The sequence below is a fragment of the Phyllostomus hastatus genome, unplaced genomic scaffold (genome assembly GCF_019186645.2).
Source record: "Phyllostomus hastatus isolate PE091 unplaced genomic scaffold, TTU_PhHast_1.1 phas_contig_86, whole genome shotgun sequence".
NCBI lineage: Eukaryota > Metazoa > Chordata > Mammalia > Chiroptera > Phyllostomidae > Phyllostomus > Phyllostomus hastatus.
This window is the reverse complement of record NW_025333977.1, coordinates 32,796,472-32,817,332: the sequence shown is the minus strand read 5'-3', so window position 1 is coordinate 32,817,332 and position 20,861 is coordinate 32,796,472. Positions and strand designations below refer to the sequence as shown.

The following is a 20,861-nucleotide window of genomic DNA, read 5'->3' as shown; positions in this document are numbered from 1 at the left end:
TGATAAATAAAAATCCGTGCTCACTGCAGTAGAGTACACTGTTGTGTTAATACCACATTAAAAAATATGTATCCACTCCCCTAATGATGAAAAATGTACACTGTTTGCATTTTGTCTTCATCACCAGCAATGCTGTTATGGACACATAGTCCCTGTCTCCTTGGGCATGTGTGTGAGGGTCTCTGGAGGGCACAGCCTAGGGCTGGGCTGCAGTGTTGTGAAAGACGCCTGGCTTCAGCGTTTCCTAGTTACTGCGACTTGTTCCAAAGTGATCACACTAGCAGTGGATGGGTCACTGTGTTCCCCATCCTCATCACCACTTGCTGTTGTCAGAGTTGTTCATTTTCTCCCCAGTTTAATGGGTTCATAGCCTTATTTCATTATGCTTTTAATTTGCATTCTCCTGGTTACTATGAGGATAGAGGTTGGGTATCTGTTCATAGATACATAGATTCATCTTTACTAGTCATTTGTGTTTTTTATTTGTAAAATCCTGTCATAACCTTTTTTTATTTTTTCTATTGCTTGTTGTGATTTTCTAGTTGATTTTAAAGAATAGTTATATAATTGGATATTAATTCTTTGTCAGATGAATGTGTTGCAAATACTATAATTCACGTTGTGGTTTGTCTTAATTTTGATGGTGTCTTTTAAAGCACAGAAAATTTAAATGTTAATATAACTTACCTAATTTTTATAGTTTGTACTTTGAGTGACTTGGTTAAAATACTCTTTCTCATTCCAAGGTCGTAAGTCTCCACATATTTTCTCCTGAAAGTTTTAAGTTTCTGTTGCTTTATATTTATTCTTACATCTACCCAGGATTGATTCTCTGTAACAGGGGCTGTGGAGAGCACTTGCTCATATGTACAACGATGGTCCTAGAGCCAGTTAGCAGGCAGCCTGCCCTTCCCTGGCTGTCTGGAACGCTGTCTTCACCACAAATCAAACTTCCCAAAATACACTGGTCTGTTTCTGCACTCACCGTTTTGTTCCATTGGACTACTTGCTTGTCTGAGCAGCATCATCCTCTCTTAGTTACTGTACTTTCATAATAAGTCTTGATTTCAGGATGAGCATGCTTTCCCATACTTTTCAAGACTATTGCAACTGTTTGGGGTCCTTTACATTTTCATGCACATTTTGGAATTAACTTGTTTTACAAAATCTGTAGATGATACTGGCCAGCAGTATCCATCTCAGCTGCAGATGCTCGTCAAAACACGAGAAAAACATACACAGAGACAACCAGGTCCTGTGGGGGAATAGGGACAGAAGGGCCACTCTTTCTTGTGGAGAGCGCCATGGCTACTCTCTCTAGTGGAGAGCGCGCCGTCTTCATTCCCAAGCAGATTTTTATTGAGAATACAGACTTAGTTTGTGGATTCACAGTCTGGCAGAAAAGATCAAAAAAACTAGGTGACTTACAAAGATACAGACAGAACTCCTGCTGTGATTCTGGGCAGAGCTTGGGGTTTTATCTAACAGGGCTCAAAGGGCTAGTTTTGGTTTCCTGTCTGTGCCTTCAAATTCTAATCTAATAACATCCTCCAGCAAGCAGATCTCACAGGATCTTGCATATTCTATGCCCCAGGCCTCATTACCCCGGGGGTCCACCATTTCTAGTCTGGGCTGCACCACCCCTGCAGGACTGAGTTAACAGAGAAGACAAAGGCAGCCAGGAGACTTGGATTTCTCACAAGGACTCAGGCTTTGACAAAGCTGAGGGGGCATGGGTTGATGTCGATCACCCCTTCATTTCCACAGCCCCGTGAGTCTCTTATCTTAGGGCATGCCCACATGATTGTGTCTGTCTTAGATTCATTCTCTTTCTTAGAGAATTGTTACCCGTCATTGACTGCCGATCATGCCAGGGAAATAAGTTTTGTCTCCTTAGTGACTCCTGGTCCAGAGGTCTTTCACTCAGCCTAAGTCAAGGGGGATTACAGCTTCCTTACAGACCAGGCAAGGCAGTCCCCAAAAAAAATCTTTGTAGGGATTTTGATTTATACAATGACTTCATACATTAATTTGGGGAAATCAAAGTCTTTATGATATTCAGTTGTCCTATTGATAAGCATGGCATATGGCTTCACTTATTTGGGTCTTCTTCAAAACCCTGCAGTAAGTTTCGTGTTTTTCACAGACATCTAACATCTTTTGTTTGATGTTTCCTACATGCTTTATCTCTATATTTCTGTAAAATGACAGCAGTCTCCAGGAGTCACTTTTACAATTTTAAAAAATCTTTATTTATTATTTTAATTGTGGATCTTTTCTAGTATTGAAGAATTTAAATGGCATGCAGGCTGGGGTCATGGCCGTATTGTCTATTCTATACCAGTTTTCTGAGATTTAATAAAAAGTATAGAGGTTTTGGAGGAAGGAAGGGGCAGGAGAATTTTATTTTAATGCACTTAAGAAATGGAAAAAGAGGTATGTGAGGGAGAGATAGAAGTGGGAGAAGAGATTTTAAATAAATAAATAAGTAAATGAAAGGTGTGAAACATGCAACGAAAACTCAACTGCCCACCTCAGGCTCTCAGGCCCCCAGTAACCTTCTCTAAACATCTGCTGCTGATAAATTCTTGTAATATTTTGGTCTCCTACAATTATGTATATGATGCTTTCCCCAAATCTATCTTATCTATTTTTGACACAAATGGAAGAACAAAAAAACACAGTTTCTTGTCTGCACATAAAGTCTATGTCATTTTAAAAATAACTACAGACTTTGGATCAACATGGAGGCATAGGTAGATACACTTTGCCTCCTCGTACAACCAAAGGAAGGACTAAAACACATTTAAAAACAAAAACTAACAAGAACTGCCAAAAAATTGAACTGTATGGAAGTCTGACAGCTAAGGAGTTAAAGAAGAAACATCATTCAGACTAGCTGGAGGGGCAGAGATGGGCAGCCAGGGTGGAGATAGCATAGGCAGCAGCTGGTAGACCTGGGCAGACCTGGGCAGACCGGGTTGGGCAAGGTTTTGTCTGGCAGACCAGGTGGTCCCACATTTGCAAGCGCATAAACAGGGAGGAACAACTGGGGAGCAAGACAGACCACACAACCCAGGGTTACAGCACAGGGAAGTAAAGCCTCAAAACCTCGGACTATAAAACCCTGTGAAGGTTGTGGTGATGGGAGAAAAAGTGGCATTAACTACATTCACAATGGTGTGTAACCGCACCACTGCTACACCCAGAACTTTTTCATCATCCCCAACAAAAACTCTGTACCCATTAAACAGTAACTTCCCCTTCCTCCCTTCTCCCACCCTCTGGTAACCTCTCTTTTATTCTCTGTCTCTGTGAATTTGTCTGTTCGAGGGAAGTCATATAAGTGAGACTATACAATATCTGTCCTTTTGTGTCTGTCTATTTCACTAAGCACAATATTATCCAGGTACCGGCATGTTGTAGCATGTGTCAGAATTTCATTTCATTACTGAATAATATTCCATTGTACATATTTTCCTTATTTTGTTTATTCACTCATCTATTGATGGGTACTTGAGTTGTTTCCATCTTTCAGCTATTGCAAATAATGCTACTATGATCATTGGTATATTATAAATATCTGCTTGAGTCCCTGCTCTCACTTCTTTTAAATATATGCATAGGAGTGAAGTTGCTGGGTTATATGGTAGTTCAATGCCAAATCTAATTTTTTATAAGATCAATAGATATTTCATGGCTACCATTAGGGACAAAGGGGAGAGATCACATACAAATAATGTTAGAAATTAGAAAGGCCATATTACACCAAATATAAAAGAGATCAAAATAATTATAAGAAAATACCACATACAATTCTGGCACCCAACTCAAAAATCTAGAGAAGATAGCTGGATTCCTAGAAAAATACAAATTGACACTAAAAGAAAGAGAAATTTTAAATAGGTTACCACAGAAGAAACTAGAAAATAAAACTAATATAGGAATAAAATATACTTCTTAAATATGATCAAGAATAATTAGCAAAAGGCAATAGCAAATAATTTATTAAACAGTGAGACCCTCAAGCTATTCCATAAGCACAAGGAGAGGATGCTCACCACAGTCACTGTTATTCAATATTATGTTAAAGGCTCTATTGCATTATTAAAATGAAGTGAAATTATAAGAACTAATTCTTATAGCAGAAAAAAATAATTTCTATCTGCAGCTGATATGATTGTATACTGAGAACCTAAAAGACTATAGTAAAAATTCTACTAGAGAAGAAATAAATAAGCAAATAAATAAACAAGATGTTTATGGATTGTAATTACTCTGCAGGACATAAACGGGGTAAGGATAAAGAGTCGCTAGGCAAGGAACCCGACCCTAGTCAGGCTGGCCAGGGAAGGCTTTTCTGCAGGAGAGACCCAGGAGCTGCACCTGAGCATGGAGAAGGAGGAGCTCAGGGATGGCACTCTGCCAGCAGGGACAGTGTGTGTCTGGGCACACTGGCGGAACAGCGAGAAGGCCCAGTAGTGTGGCAGCATCTGGGACAGAGGGGTGGGGGTGAGACATACAGGTCAGGGTAAGGAGTTTGAATTTCATTCTAAGAGCCAGAAGAAGAGAAGGACCTTACAAATCTGATTTTTTGTTTCTAAAAAGAACATTCTGTCTGCTTCATAGGGAAGAAGGCAAGAGGAGCACGGAGAGACCAATTAGAAAGCTATTGCTGTTGTCCAGGTGGGAAATCACCACTGGCTCAGGGAATAGCAGTGAGGTGAAGACGCATGGGGAGATGTGAGAGGTATGTTGGAGCTAGAACTCAGAATGAAAGGATGTGGGGGTGTTAGTTTTTCCTGGTACACCTTTACTGGCCTCTTTGTTTTCAAACTGTGTCATTTTGTTTTAGCTGTGTGTCTTAGGAACAGAAAATAGGTGTTCCTAGGTTTTTTACTAGGAGACCTTTTTAAATAGAGGAACTTAATGCATCTTCAATCATTATGATCTCTGATATGTTTTTTCTTCTCTTATATACTTTATTTTATTACTATTTTTCATCCCTCATCAAGGACATATTTTCATTGCTTTTTAGAGAGGGAGAGGGTGAGACATTGATGTGAGAAAGAAACATCAGGGACTGGACCCACCAGCTTTTGGTATGCAGGATAACGCTCCAACCAAGTGAGCCACAATGGCAGTGCTCTTTTATAGATTTCTGCCTCCATGATTTCCCTATCCCTTGGTATTTTATTCCTGGTTCTTCAAGAACTGCTTGAATTTCCTTGGTTTCTTCTTTTATAAAGCATCAGTGATTTAAAAGTTTATCTCCTATTTCTAGTCTTCCGGTCTAGGGACTGATCACAGTCTCAAGACTGACATAAAGTATTACCCTTACCCCTCTGTTGACCTTTTCCCCCTCTCCTTTTCCCCTTCTTTAATAGGCTCCAAAATCTTTGGGAATATTTCCAACCCTTTTTAGTGGTGAGTTTCCACATGAATGTGTGGAGCTGTCTGGTCATATGTATTCACTGTTCCCTCAAGGAGAATGAAGTCCTGAAAGGCATGCAGGCCCCTGACCGGGACACGGAGGCAGGAGGAGGCAAGAGGAGGCCTCCCGGCTGGTCTGGACTGGGACTGACTCAGACCTGGCTCACTGGAGGACCAGACCACGCTCACTCTCCAGAGGCCCCCTCCGCACTCCGGCTCCCACCCTCACCCCTTACCTTACTTCTTCCCTCACCTTCAAGCCCGAGCCGCACAGTCCAGGGACCACATTGCTCGCTGCTGTCCGCGGGTCGGGTCGCAATGGTCGGAAATCCGAAGTCTGGCTCTAGGGAGTTGGTACCTCCGCCCCAGTCAGAACAGCGGGACCTCAGGAAGTTCCCAACTCACTCACTAGAGGGCACCCGCGCGCTTCCCAGAGCACACCATCCTGGGGGCTTTTGGATTCTCATTCAGCACTCCAGAGTTTTACCTGCGCTTAGTTTAGAGATTTTCAATCTTTTAATCTCGTGGTACATATAAACTAATTATTAAAATTCTGTGGCACACCAAAAATATATTTTTTGCTGATTTGACAAAAAAAGTTATACATTTGATTCAATCATACTTGATGGCTATTGTGCTGTTGTAATTTTTTCTTTTTATTTGACAATCCAAGGGAAAAGAGCTCCGTAGCCCTGACTAAATACTCATGTATTGCATGTTTTAAAAATTCTTAACCGCACACCAGTGTGCCTCTTGCGGTATATCGGTTGAAAACCGCTGGCTTAGGTTCATGGGTAAGGAGCCCACAGCCTCCTCAGTGTGGGGGAGGAAGAGGAGCCCAGGCACAGCCCCCACTCTGAGTGAGTCAAGGGGTTGTCGGGGACGGGTAGTCCCGTCCTAGGTCTGTAGCTCCTCTTCACCTACATGAGCCTGTCTATTGTCTTTTTGCATTTCAGATCATACACACTTCAAATGTCAGAGTAACAGTGAGACCACAGAAACCTTCATTGTCATCTTCTTCCCTGCATACACCTCCATGTGCTGTAAAGGTTATTGTTAATGATCCTGTGCACACCAATGGAAAAGAAGTGCATGTTCTCTGTTTTACTTTTTATCCAGTCCTAGAGATCTCCCCGCTTTGTTTTCTCTGCCTCCTTAATCTACCACCAATGCATTTCCTGTAGCCCTCTTATGCCTCTTTCTTTCATTCTAATGTATTAAATAAGCTGCAAAACTGATATTCTCCAGAGCATTTTTTCCATCCATTGAGATTTTGCTTCCCAGCAATTGTTAGGTTGGCTCCAATAAACTCATAACAATTCTCAATGTTTGGACGTTTCTGACATCCACACTCTATGCACTGCAAACATCACCTCCACCCTACTCCTCCAATCTCAGAGAGAGGAAAGGCATTTTTGAGGCCAACTGCAGCTCTGAAAGCAGCCTGGTAGAGCAGGGAAAATACAGGCTTTTCAGTAAGTCAGGCCTAACTTGGATCCTACTGCCAACACTCATTAGCTATACAATCAAGTTTCCCCCCCTCCTTTAAACTGAGCATCTATTAACATATCACTGATATTTGAATAGAAATATTAATTGTTAAGAATCCTAAGAATTAATATCAGTGTCTGACAAGTTCCTGAAGCAGACTCCAACATGTAATATTAAATAAATGGTAGCTATTATAATTATTCATAATGAGTCCCTGTTCATCCTAAAAATGTCATGCATTATCTCTCCTTCTGTTTTCAGCCTCTCACTCGCAAATGATTTCATGCCTCAGATTATAAACAAGGCCAAATTTCTTCCATCTTTAAAAACAACAAAAACTCCTCTGTAAAGAAATCCACCAGCTCCCTCAGAGTATCATCACTCCTTCTCATGAAAGGAGAACTTCCACAAGAGGGAAGGAATCCTTGGCTTGCCCAATGCCTGGTTCTTTAGATTCTTATTTCTAGTGAGACTCTCTCATCTGGCTTTTTCAATCAGAGGATTGGCTGATTTCATCAATTCTGGAAAGTTCTCAATGTTTATCTTTTCAAATGTTGTCTCTGCTCCATTCTCTCTCTTTCCCCTCATTCTGAAATTTCAATTAAACATTTATTAGGTTTTCTTACTGCATCTTCTATCTCAATCATTTTCCCTTCCATCTTTTTCATCTTTATACCTCTCTGGGCTCCATCCTGCATAGTTTCTTCTGACTTATCTTTTTTTCCACTAACTCTTATTAACCCTTCCTTTAGTTCTTAATTGGATTGTTGTACTTTTCAGTTATAGAATATCTAATTAGTTTGTTTTCTTGAGTCTGCAATGCTGCTTTCAAAACTTCCAATTCCTTGCATAAAACGTATTTCTATTACTTCCACGGACATCAGAATAACTGCTTTATTACAGGTTGTATCTAGTAACCCTAACATCAGGGAGCCCAGTGGGTCTGTTTCTATTGTCTGTAGCTTCTGTTGATTCTGATTCATACTGTTTTTGTCTCAGGTGCCTCATGTGCCTGTGCGCTTTCTGGTCATTTTACTTGAAATAACTGTTCAGTAAATTAATTTGAGACCTAGGATCTTCTTCCAGAGAGGATCCTCCTTTCCTTCTGCCAGCACAGGAGGGCACTCATTCCAGGACCAGGGTTTGAGAGTATTCTAGGTGACCACAGAGTCAGTTCCCGCCCCACTTCCAGTTACAGCTCTTTGGGGTTCTACCCTGATGGACAGTGAACACACCAGCTCTGTCCCCCCAGCCCTATGTTTTGGATTCTGAGGATTGGCAGACAGCCCCAAGGTAAAAATGTCATGGAAATGAGGTGGCAAGTGACTCCTGTGTGTCTTCAGGACACTATGGAATGCAGTATCACTCCTCCACTCCCTAAGAAGCTTGGCCTGTTAGCTGCCTTCTCCCAGTGGGTGAACACATCTCATGTAAGGAGTAAACATTCACTCATTTAGACTCTGTTCTCTTCCCTGTTCTACCCTATCAAGTTCTCTTTTTTGGCAGGCCTTCAGTAGTGGTTTGATGTCTCCTCTAACTTCTGCAGTCTCTGTAGAGGGAGGATGGTTTATCCCTTCATCTACCATTACTGGGAGCAGGTGCCATGGGATCTCCTGTGGCCCTGATACCACTTCTTCTCTGGCTGAACTTAGATCTTTCTTTTTATTCATCCACAGTTGAGCTTTACATGGGGATAACAGGGGAGCCTTACAACACAGAGAGCAAGTTACGACTAGCCACTGGAGGTGGCCTCACCCATGCCTCTGGGTCCACAAGAGGGCTCTGGGTCCCGCCAAGAGGCCATCCTTGGTCTCTCCAACCATTCATCAGGATATATGGTGTCACTGGTGTGAATACTTGGCTTCTGATGAAATAATCTGATAAGGTTTGATTCGGAACTCAGTGTAAGTGGGTGGACAGGTTTTCTTTGATGTGAGCAGACCTCTCCTAGGTGAGCCACCTGGGAAAGAGGCCTATTCTTAGTTAGATAACATTCACTCAAACTTGTTGCCTTCTCCACAAAGCCTCTTCTCTTTCCCCAACATAGACAGTCTCTCCCTGCCCTGTCTCCATGGCCCTTTCTCAGTACCTGCCATGGAGCCCACATCACACTCCACCTTGTATAATCAAGATTTTATGTACACATCGTGTCTTCCCTTTTGTTCTTGCTTTATTTTGTTTGCTTTGGTTGAAGAGGCTTGGTTTATTCCTACTTTGCTTAGTCCATGCCATATTATTATGCTTGTTCTGCACAAAGCCCTTTACTTATCTTAGAGATTAACTTATTCTCTTTTATCCCTATTCCCTACTTTCATTCCCCTCCCCCCATAGGTCATTATTTTACTGTTAATGGGCATCTTTATTTGAATGTTTTCTTGTAAAGTGTGCATTGTTGATTTATATGCATATATTTTAGAGTTTATGTGAATGGTATATGCATCATATCTTACTCTGTTTTCTCTGTTTTCTTACTTTGTTTTTGTCATGTTAATGTGTTGCTGTGTGACAGCTAACTCAAGCTGTCTAACCTCTGCAAAATGTCCCAACATGTGCAGTCACCTCACTCTCCCAGGAAGGAACACTCAGATTGCCTTCAACTCCCTGTAGAAGTGTGTCATAATAAACAGCTTTATAAGAGATTCCTAATGGGTCTATGCAAGGATTTCCCTGGAATATACATCCAGGAACAGGATTGCTAGGTCATAGGATGTGCCTATGTAGGACTCCATTGGACCAAACAGAACCAGGCACCTTTCCAGAATGGCTCCCCTGTCTACATTTTCATCACTGACACAAGATTGACTTCTGTGTTACCAAATCCTTCCAACCTAGCATTACCAGGCTTTTTGATGGTTGCCAGTTTAATAAATGCAAAATGATATCTCATGATTGTTCAAATTTGCATTTTTCAAATTATCAGTGATTCTGAGCATCCTATCATGTGTTTCTGTTGCCTACTTGTCTATCTCTTTTGCCCATTTTTCTACTGTAATTGCTGGGGGTAGGGAGGATTATTGATCACTAGAATTTCTTTGAGTAGTCTAGAATGACTTTAATACCTTGTGAGTTTTAAACATTGGAAGTGTTTTCTCCAATTCTGTTACCCATTAACTTCCTTTTATGTCCTTTATAGAACAAAACTACTTCATTTCATGTAATCAAACTCATTAAATGAATTAACCATTTACCCATATGATTTGAGTTTTTAAAACTATAAGTTTTTTCATATCCCCAAAACATGATATATTTTCTTTCATTTTCTTCTAGTAACTTTACAATTTTATCTTTGACATGTAGCTCATATCTCATTCTAGGATCTACCTTTGTATGCAGTGTTAGGTAGAGATTCATTTTTATGTTCTTCCTTAGAGTGAGCATATTTTCTCAACACCAGCCACTAAGTAACCCATTCTTTCCCCCTTAGATTTGTGGTGCCACCTTTGTCACATTATGTTCCCATGGCCAGGCAGGCCTGCCATGGGAAAGACCAATTACAGCAAGAGCACACCCAGCTCTGCCTCCCATGCAACTGTCTGCCCAAGCCCATATGCATCTCTCAGCTTTGCGGGTGTACAAAGACCCAGCTGGAGGACTTTGTGGGTGGTGGGGCACTGTATCATCCCCAAAGAAAGGCCTGAGTAGCAGTGCCAAGGCCCTTGAGCCAGCCCTGATGAAGTTCAGAAAGGCTACTGGGCTAAAGGACTCCAGAAAAGCCACTGGGGTCTGAGGCAGCCACACTGGGTCAATTCTAAGATGAGTTCAAGGGCAAAGGAATAGGAGTAGAAAGGAGCCCATTCTATAACATAATATAACGGAGGAGCCATACTATAAAAGAGAGCAGGAAAGGAGGAAGAGAGACAACCAAACATCTTTATTAAGGTGGCGCTGGGGTCATGTGGAGATAAAACCCCTCACCTCATGCAGGATTCTTGTCACAAACCACAAAAACTCTCTCTGGAAGATTTAAGCAGAAATGGGGTTTATTAATCATTTGGAAGGCTAAGCACCAAGCCTGAGTCCTGTACAGGTGTATAGGGCCTGTGCCCGTCAAGGGAGATCACTAAGGATGAACCTAGCATTGCCAGCTCCTTATGGGGAGCTGAGCTCTGTCTCCTACTTGGCCATTACCTATAGGAATTCTTTAGATAGAGGAAAAAAGTCCAGATGCTGAGCAGCCAAAGAGAATGTGTCCACTAATCTCTTCCTCTCATTACCCATCTGTGCCCTCTGAACTTCATGGACCTGAGAACCTGAACTTTGTTAATAGTCAAAATTCAGAGCTAGCTGATACCCTAGGGGTCCTAAACAAGAGCCATGGTAAGAAGAAATACTATGACACCAAAGAGAGTATTTGCTACATAGGAGGAGGGCATCTCATACTATAACCCCACTCATCTTCATACCCTGAGCATCCAAGTGACTTAGTGGTTTCAAAAAAACTGGAAGGCTGGTTCTTAACTTGACCCCAGCCCAATACAGCCCCAGATACATACTCAGAGGAGGAGAGAGTCTAGGTGGAGGACCTGGAAGTGCGGTCTTACAGAAGAGTTGAACCTGCAGAGCTCAGAGAATTTTCCTGAAGGCCACCCCCCACCCCCGTCTCCAGTGTGAAAAGCTGTTTTCATCTCATTAACACAAGCATCATTTCCTGGGGGGAGCTGCCAGGGATTTAAACCAAGCAAGATCAAGGCTCCTCTAGCTGTTGAAACCAGTGTCTATGGAGGCCCAGCCCCAGAGTCCCAGCTCACCAGCAACAGGAGTGGACCCCACAGAGATGGCAGCACCACAGGCCAAGACAGGGCCAGAAGGTTAGGCCCAGCAGGCTTCAGCTTCCTGGGAATGGGAAGTGGGGGTGGTATAGAAAAGGCAGTCATTCCCCATGATGAGTTCTGGACTCTTCTCTTCAGGGCTGGTGTCCCTGTCCTGTTGAAACCATGCCCTGCCAAAAAATGTGAGGGCAATAGTGGCAGCAACCAGAAGTGGATAAAGCAGTTGCCTCCTTAACATCATTACAAAAGAACATTGCTAAGTTTTTTTGTCCTGCGAGGATATAGCGGACAGTGATAATGAACTGGGAAGAGCCTGAGCAGCTGGTCCTCCTCCACATACCATAGCAACAGGTCACTGGATTTGGCATCCTTCCTGCTGAGTGTGTGATAGCTGTAATAAACCAGGTATGGCTAACACAGCCACACACACTTGGGATGGTCAGCCAATGCCCTGGCCTTTGATGTAGGTATTCAAGGCATGGACAGCCTGCTGACCTGACCACAGCAGTTACATGTGATGATGCACTCCTTACCCACTTGTGCCTGAACTTCCTCACCACCTTCACCTGGAACCTGACTTTAAGCGCTACTATGCTGGCACCAACTGCAGCCTCTGGCACCATGATTGATCCTCCTGTTGAAGAACAGGTGCCAGGTCCCACCGTAACTGATGGGCCCCAACAGTGGAGCTGGTGAAGCTTATGGCAGAGGTCATGCTGCAGGATGGGGTATCCAGGCTCAGAGCTGTGCTTTGGACATGCCCACAGGTGTCCCAAGAAGTGTTCCAAGAGCCACAGTTTGACTTCCTGTCCCCTGAGCAATGCTCCTGCTTTCTGAGGGCAGTTTAGCTCTAGGGATGACTTCAGGACTTGTATGTCAGTCTGTCTGTCACACTGTGTAGAGGTGGTTTCCAGGCCTCTCTGGAAGGTCAGAAGCAGAGACAAAGTCTCTCTCCTGACAGCTTGGGAGGTTCCAGAGGACAGGCTGATAGTGAAGAGTGGAAGGAGTTGGGAGGGGGCACCTGGAGAATCTGTCTGCTTCTTGCTGGCACGACTGTGCCGAGGATGTTTCAGAAGGGTGTGTGAGGGGCCATCTCTGCACAGGCTCATCATTGACAACGTGCTGTGTGCCAGCATTTCTCTTGGTCCTTTTTGAAAACATTAACAGATCAAAACACACAACTGATTTCTGGACACAGATGCTGGGCAGGTGGGAGAATTCTCTGTACTGATCTGGGGAGAGGGTCTGGATGCAGAGAGAGAGCCAAACTACATGCCTGGACACAAGGTTACTGACAGGCTTCTTCTGTGTTCTGTATTTCTTAATGTAAATTTTTTATTAAAGTATAGCACGAATCCAGAAAACTGTGCAAATCACAGGTGTACAGCTCAATAGCTTTCTCCCCAAATCACCTGGGTAACCAACAACTGATCAGGAAATAGAATTGTACCAGAATTCCAAAACCCCATCATGATTCACCCCAGTCCCTCTTCGTGCCATCCTGACTTCTAACACCTAAGTTAGCTTTTCCAATTTGGGAATTGTACATGAATAGAATCATATGACATTACTGAAGGACTTTTAGGAACAGAAATATCTAATAGCCAACATTAAGAGTTGTGCTTTGGCATAATATAACACCTGACCATCATCCCCAAACCTGAAATATACTAGTGCACAAATAGGTGCCTTGTGTGTCTTTGTTTCCCTTTCCAAAGGGAAAAGGTGGGAATCAATAAAAAAGAGCTGAGTCTCCCTGCTGAGTCAGACTGCAAAAACAGAGCAGAAGATGCTGCCACAAAATGTATTTAGAGCAGACTCAAACACTCAAAGTCAGATGGGAGGAAAATCCCAGTCCTGCAATGTTTGGAAACCTTGGACTGAGCAACAGACTTCCTCCAGGGTGTGGGACAGGTACTGAGTCAACTTCACATACATTTCAAAAGAGGATGACCTCAGCTAACATCTGGGTTACATACTAGGTATGGATAACATTTCATTACAGAACATACAAACAACTCATCATCCCTGTTGTGTGATTTATACCTGCATGAGTCAGGCTATGGGGCTGAATGAAACCAAGCACATCTAAGTCTGGAAGAAGAGAGGGGAGGGAGGAGGCTCCAGCCTCAGGTATTGGAAGAGACCTGAGAATCAAACCCCTGCTGGTGGAGATTTTGCCATTTAGCCCCTATCGGAAATGTTGCTACCACATGGAGAAGGGCTACAGGAGATACGGGGAAGGTTTCCAGGACCAGTCTTGGGCAGGGACAGACCAGATCCTAAAGGAAAAGTGACAAGGGAAACTTCTTTGCCCCGAGTAGCAGCAGTACTTGAAACCAAAGCAGCACCTAGCTGAGACGCCCAGGAGAGTAAGGAGCCAGCTCCAGCAAGAGGGCAGGACCCACACTTCCAGCAGGAACCCAGCCAACCACAGTGTTTCTCAACCTGACTGACAGGTTGAGGATTTTCCTTCTTCAACTGGAGAGAAGCAGCTTAAAAGGACCTATTGAGATATCACAGTGACTGCAACTTATCTGCTAAAGATTAATCTATCAGTCAACAAGTGGTAAGTGGTTATTATTGGACAGTGTCTCTCTTTGATAGCAGGAAGGCTCAGAGAGTAGCAGATGATAAGAAAGTGCCAGCTTGGGAGATGAGAGACATATATACGAGGGATATGGTCACTTTGGTCAGGGGTGGGTAATAAAGGTTAGTCCATTTACCTAGTTACCTGGCAGATAAAATAAGAGTTGGAAGTAGAGGTATTTAGGAATGCACCAATACATCTGTGCATTCGCTCAGGTTATTGGAACGTGGCCACTCAGACATATGGTTCCCATCAACTGTATTTATGCATGATTCTTGAACTCCTCCCATTCTTATTTAACTGCACTGACTTCATTACAAAGGAACTTCACTTAATGGGTTCTAATTGAAGCATGATCAGTGCTTTGTTCAAGGAAGAGCTCCTTGCTTCTTTCTACAGAACTAGAAATACATAGAAAACTATCAGATAGATAGGAAGATGGGGAAGGACAGAAAGATGCAAACATATGTAAAATGACAGAATGACAGGAAAGATTCTGTCCAAACTCATGGTATTGGAGGGAGGTGGGGTAAGGGAGGGAGATTGGAAGGCCTTGAATGTTTGTTTGTTTAAACCCTGAAAGCAAACATGACAAAATTGTTAATATATTTTATTGACTTTGTTATTACAGTTACCCCATTTTTTTCTCCCCTTTATTCCCCTCTGCCCTGCACCCTGCTCCCACCAGCTTTCCCACCTACTTTGTTCATGTCCATGGGTCATACATATAAGTTAATTGGCTTCTCCATTACCTATACAATTCTTAAACTCCCCCTGTCTATTTTCTACCTACTATTTATGCTTCTTATTCCCTGTATCTTTTCCCCCTTTCTCCCCTGCCCTCGCCCTGATGATAACCCTCCATGTGATCTCCCTTTCTGTGGTTCTGATCCTGTTTTAGTTGTTTGTTTGCGTGGTTTGTTTTGGTTTTTTTTTTTTTAGGTTCAGTTGTTGATAGTTATGAGTCTGTTGTCATTTTACTGTTCGTAGTTTTGATCATCTTCTTTTTCTTAAGTAAACCCCTTTAACATTTCGTATAATAAGGGCTTGGTGGTGATGAACTCCTTTAACTTGACATTAGCTGAAGAGCACTTTGTCTGCCCTTCCATTCTACAAGATAGCTTTGCTGGATAGAGTAATCTTACATGTAGGTCCTTGCCTTTCATGACTTGGAATACTTCTTTCTAGCCCCTTCTTGCCTGCAAGATTTCTTTTGAGAAATCAGCTGATAGGCTGATGGGAACTCCTTTGTAGGTAACTGTCTCCTTTTCTCTTGCTGCTTCTAAGATTCTCTCCTTATCTTTAATCTTGGGTAATGTAATTATGATGTGCCTATGGTGTGTTTTTCCTTGGGTCCAACTTCTCTGGGACTCTCTGAGCTTCCTGGACTTTCTGGAAGTCTATTTCCTTTGCCAGGTCAGGGAAGTTCTCCTTCATTATTTGTTCAAATAAGTTTTCAATTTCTTGCTCTTCCTCTTCTCTTTCTGGCACCCCTATGATTCCAATATTAGAATGCTTAAAATTGTCCCAGAAGTTCCCAAGCCTTTCTTCATTTTTTTGAATTCTTGTTTCTTCATTCTGTTCTGGTTGAATGTTTATCTCTTCCTTCTGCTCCAAATCATTGATTTGAGGTCTGGTTTCCTTCCCTTCACTGTTGGTTCCCTGTATATTTTTCTTTATTTCACTTTTCATAGCCTTCACTTTTTCCTCTATTTTGTGACCATACTCAACCATTTCTGTCAGCAACCTGATTACCAGTGTTCTGAACTCTGTATCTGATAGGTTGACTATCTCTTCATTGTTTAGTTCTATTATTTGGAGTTTTTATCTGTTCTTCCATTTTGGCCATATTTCTTTGTCTTGGTGCACATGTTATATTGTAAGGGGCAGAGCCTTAGGTATCTGCCAGGGTGGGGCAACCCACATCACTGTGTTGTGGTGCTGTATGTTGGGGAGGGGTCAGAGAGCAAACAATACTGCTTGCTCAGCTCTCTGGCCAGCTTTCAGTCCCCCCACCCCCAACCACAAGCAAATTGGGCCCTTCTGGTGGTGATTCCCAGATGAGTGGGCTTGTGTACCTTCTAGAATCCTGTGAGTCTCTCCAAGGAACTCTACTGTGAGGCTGGAAGTTTCTCCTGCCACCACCACCACCACAGGTTTTGAGGCTTTCTTTTTCTGTGCTGGAACCCTGGGTTGCATGTTCCGTCTCGCTCCCCAAAGGATCTCCCAGTTTATCAGCACAAATGTGGGATCACCCACTCTACCAGCCGCCATCTTGCAGCCTGTCCTCTCCACCCCTCCTACCAGTCTGAATGAATGTTCCTTCTTTAATTCCTTGGTTGTCAGACTTCCATACAGCTCGATTTTCTGGCAGTTTTTGTTATTTTTTTGTTTTTATATTTGTTGTTGTCCTTCTTATGGTTGTGTGAGGAGGCAAAGTATATCTACCTACGCCTCCATCTTGGCCAAGAATCCACAAAATCTTAACACTTGTTCATTCTATGTTGGCATTTGCTACGTTATCTTACTCTTTTAATTTTCTTGATGCTTTCTGCTGCCTTTAAATGTTGTCAATATTACATTTATATCTTTATAAATAAGTGTACACATAAATATACATGTATAAAGAAATGCTTTAATGAATGAGAAAAATGCTTATAAAGTTTATCATGTTAAAATTTTTATCATAAAATTAAATTATTAAAACTTCCTATGACATTAGAACATATAAGAAAACCAAGAAATAAATTAATATTTCCCATAAAACTAACATCCATAAATTGTCACATTTTGATTTTTCATATCCAGCTTTTAATCTATGCATTAAAAATTGCATCACTGATTTCCAGTTTTCAGATATTTTCTGATTATACAAAAATAATGTTTGCTCATTATAAAATAAAGGAAAAATAGACAAGGAAAGACAAATTCTTCATGGCATAGAATGCCCCCATCAAGGTTCTTAATGGTGAAAAGCATAATCAGATTCTGGTTAGGAAGAAAAGGACATTACTGGAAAGACTGAAAATAGCATTCATTGTTACCAGGAGGGGTTTACCAGGGTCATTGTTTTTACACACCTTCTCCTCTGGTCTTTATGTAACAAAATGACCCAAACACTCAATCGTGTATTGTATGGCTGGACCCTGATGTGAATTTGATCTTGTTTTAAATGTTACTTTTTTGGAAGTCTTCTTTGATGGCTCAGTCTGAAGGAGTCACTCACTATTGAAATAGACTTATTTGGGCGACAGCTTATCATTTTCATTCCCCACCATTTTTCTTCTTTACTTGTATATTTACTTGTTTCTTGTCTCTTGTCTTCATTGTTGTATCCTCAGAGCCTAGGGTAGTGTCTGGCACTAGTACTATTCATTGTTGAATGAATAAATGAATCAAAGAGCCTTTGGTGGCCTTACCTACATAGGATTTTGGAATTTTCTCTTTTTTTCTTATCTTTTCTTTATTTCTTAAATCCTCACCAGAGGATATGTTTATTGATTTCAGAAAGAGAGGAAGGGAGAGAGAGATTGATGTAAGAGAGAATCATTAATTGGTTGTCTCCCATATGCACCCCAACCAAGGATAAAACCCACAACCTAGGCATATACCCTGAACAAAAATCAAACCCACAACTTTTTGATATATGGGATGATGCTCCAACACACTGAGAAAACTGGCCAGGGCTGGAATTATTTTTCCTTAACTGCCACTGAACATATAATCTAAGAAAGCAACCTGGTGAAACACCTGTGTTTCATCCACATCTCTTCCTCCCTATCTCTTTGTGTAGCAGCAATTCTATGTCCCTGTGTTAATCAGAGCCACTTGCCCCAGCCAACACTGTATCCCTCTTTTTTGCCTGTTTGCCTTGTGCCTTAAGAAGCCTGAAATATCCATGTGACGGCCTCAGCTTCCAGTTCAATGAAATCAGAGCATCCTTTGGTGGGAATATTCTTCCCTTGGGTGCTAAAACACTGTATCCTCAGGGTCTAGTGTTAGGAAAAAAATATTTTATACAGCCATTCACTATTGCAGTAGTCTTTAGATTTTTTTTTTGGCTTATTAGTTACCATTGTTTACCACTATTCTTTTATAAAAATATTTATTTATTTATTTATTTATTTATTTATTTATTTATTTATAGGGGAAGGGAAGGAAAAACAGAGGGAGAGAAACATTGATGTAAGACAGAAACCCTTCGTACACACCTTGACTGGGCACTGACCCTGCAACTTAGGCATGTGCCCTGACCAGGAATTGAACCCACGACCCTTGGTTTGCAGGGCAATGCCCAACCAACTAAGCTACATAGGCCAGGGTCCTTTACCATTATCCTTGTTTGACCTTGAGGAATAGAGGAACCATGTCATCCTCTGTGAAGGGAAATTGTGTTGTTAAGACTACAGATAGACTTCCGCCAAGATGGAGGCATAGGTGGACGCACCATACCTCCATGCACAACCAAGATTGGAACAACAACAATTTAGAGGCAGAATAACATCCAGAACTGACAGAAAATTTATCTGAATGGAAGTCGGACAGCCGAGAAATTGAAATAGACCCGTTCATCCAGACCAGTAGGAGGGGTGGAGACGAGTAGACCAGAGCAGGTCCCAGCACGGAGAGCCGAGATAGTTGGGCGCATAAGGCATCTGGGGCACACAAGATCACAGCGGGTGGACCCTGAGTACACAAGCAGCAGCGACATACCCAGTGAGGCAGCGATTGTTGGAGCAAGCCAGAGCGTGCAACCCAGGAACCCAGAGAAGGGACTGAGGTCCCATGGAGAATGGAGCTACTGCTATTGTTCCATCTCAACCCCGCCCCCACATACAACATCACAATCTCGCCACTGGGGTGCCCAGCCCTGGTGAACACCTAAGGCTCCACTCCTCATCGTAACAGGAGCAACCAGACCAAAAAAGAGAGAGAGAGAGAGAGAGAGAGAGAGAGAGAGAGAGAGATGGCTCAAACAAAAGAACAAATCAATACCCCAGAACTCATCTTTTTAAGCGACCGAGAGATAACTAACCTATCAGATACACAATTCAAAGCACTGGTGATCAGGAAGCTCACAGAATTGGATGATTTTGGTCCCAAATTAGATGAACAAATGCAGGTTATGATTAAAGAAATGAAGGAAAATGCACAGGGAACCAACAGTGATGGGAAGGAAACTGGGACTCAAAACAATAGAGTGGACAAGAAGGAAGAAAGAAACAACCAAACAGGAAGGAATGGAGAAATAAGAATTCCAAAAAAAAAAAAACAAAAAAACAAAGAGAAGCTTAGTTACCTCCAGGACATCTTTAAATGTTCCAACATCTGAATTATAGGGGTACCAGAAGGGGAAGAGGTAAAGCAACAGATTGAAAACATATTTGAACAAATAATAAAGGAGAACTTCCCAATTCTGGCAAAGGAAATAGACTTCCAGGAAGCCCAGGAAACTCAGACAGTCCCAAAGAAGTTGGACACCAAGGCACATCATAATTACATTAGCCAAGGTAAAAATGAAGGAGAGAATCCTAGAAGCAGCAAGAGATAAGGGGACAGTAACCTACAAAGGAGTTCCCATCAGACTATCAGCTGATTTCTCAAAAGAGATCTTGCAGGCAAGAAGGGGCTGGAAAGAAGTATTCCAAATCATGAAAGACAAGGACCTGTATCCCAGATTGCTGTATGCAGCAAAGCTTTCATTTAGAATGGAAGGGCAGATAAAGTGCTTCTCAGATAAGATCAAGTTAAAGGAGTTCATCACCACCAAGCCCTTATTTTATGAAATGTTAAAGGGACTTATCTAAGAAAAGAAGATGAAAAAAACCATGTATAGTAAAATGACAGCAAACTCACAATTATTAATAACCACACCTAAAGCAAAACCAAAAGAAACTAAGCAAACAACTAGAACATAAAAAAAAAAAAACACAGAAAGGCAGGTCACATGGAGGGTTAGCAACAGGGTGGTGGGAAGAGGAGAGAGGAAGAAAAGGTACAGAGAATAAGTAGCATAGATTATAGGTTGAAAATAGATAGGGGAAGGGTAAGAATAGTATGAGAAGTGTACAAGCTAAAGAACTTACAAGTATGACACATGGACATGAACTAAAGGGGGGGATGTGGGTGGGAGAGGGTGTACAGGGTGGAGGGGAGTGAAGGGGGTAAATGGGACAATTGTAATAGCATAATCAATAAAATGTATTTTTAAAAAAAGACTACAGATAAACTCCACTCCAGCCACCATGGCTACACTGTTCACAAGCCCATTAAGCATGAACAGAAGTGGGAAGGGAGCTGAATGGCACCTACACAGTGGGCTGTCCTGGACCCTGGTTACTAAAAACCTCCATGGGAATACTGTTCTAAGCATTCCGATGAAATGGAAATATTCTTGGCCCATTCTGAAAGTTCTAGCCATTAACTCTTTCTCAAACCTCTTTGTCATAAATCCTCTAATCTTAGTTCTTCTAGGTCACGTGACCAGATTTTAAACACTACACATAATTTAGGGTCCTTGAGCCATTCAAAAAAAAGTAGAAACTAAAAGGTGGAAAATAAAACAATTTAAATTACTC

At 42.0% G+C, this 20,861-nt stretch overlaps 1 long non-coding RNA gene across 1 annotated transcript; it reads left to right on the top strand.

Annotated features, from left to right (window-relative positions):
• Positions 1-4,466: 4,466 nt before the first annotated feature.
• LOC123827524 lies at positions 4,467-6,592 on the top strand. The gene is made up of 3 exons (XR_006787228.1): positions 4,467-4,531; positions 4,630-4,750; positions 6,390-6,592. It is a non-coding gene; the product is annotated as an uncharacterized LOC123827524 (long non-coding RNA).
• The last annotated feature ends 14,269 nt before the right edge of the window (positions 6,593-20,861 follow it).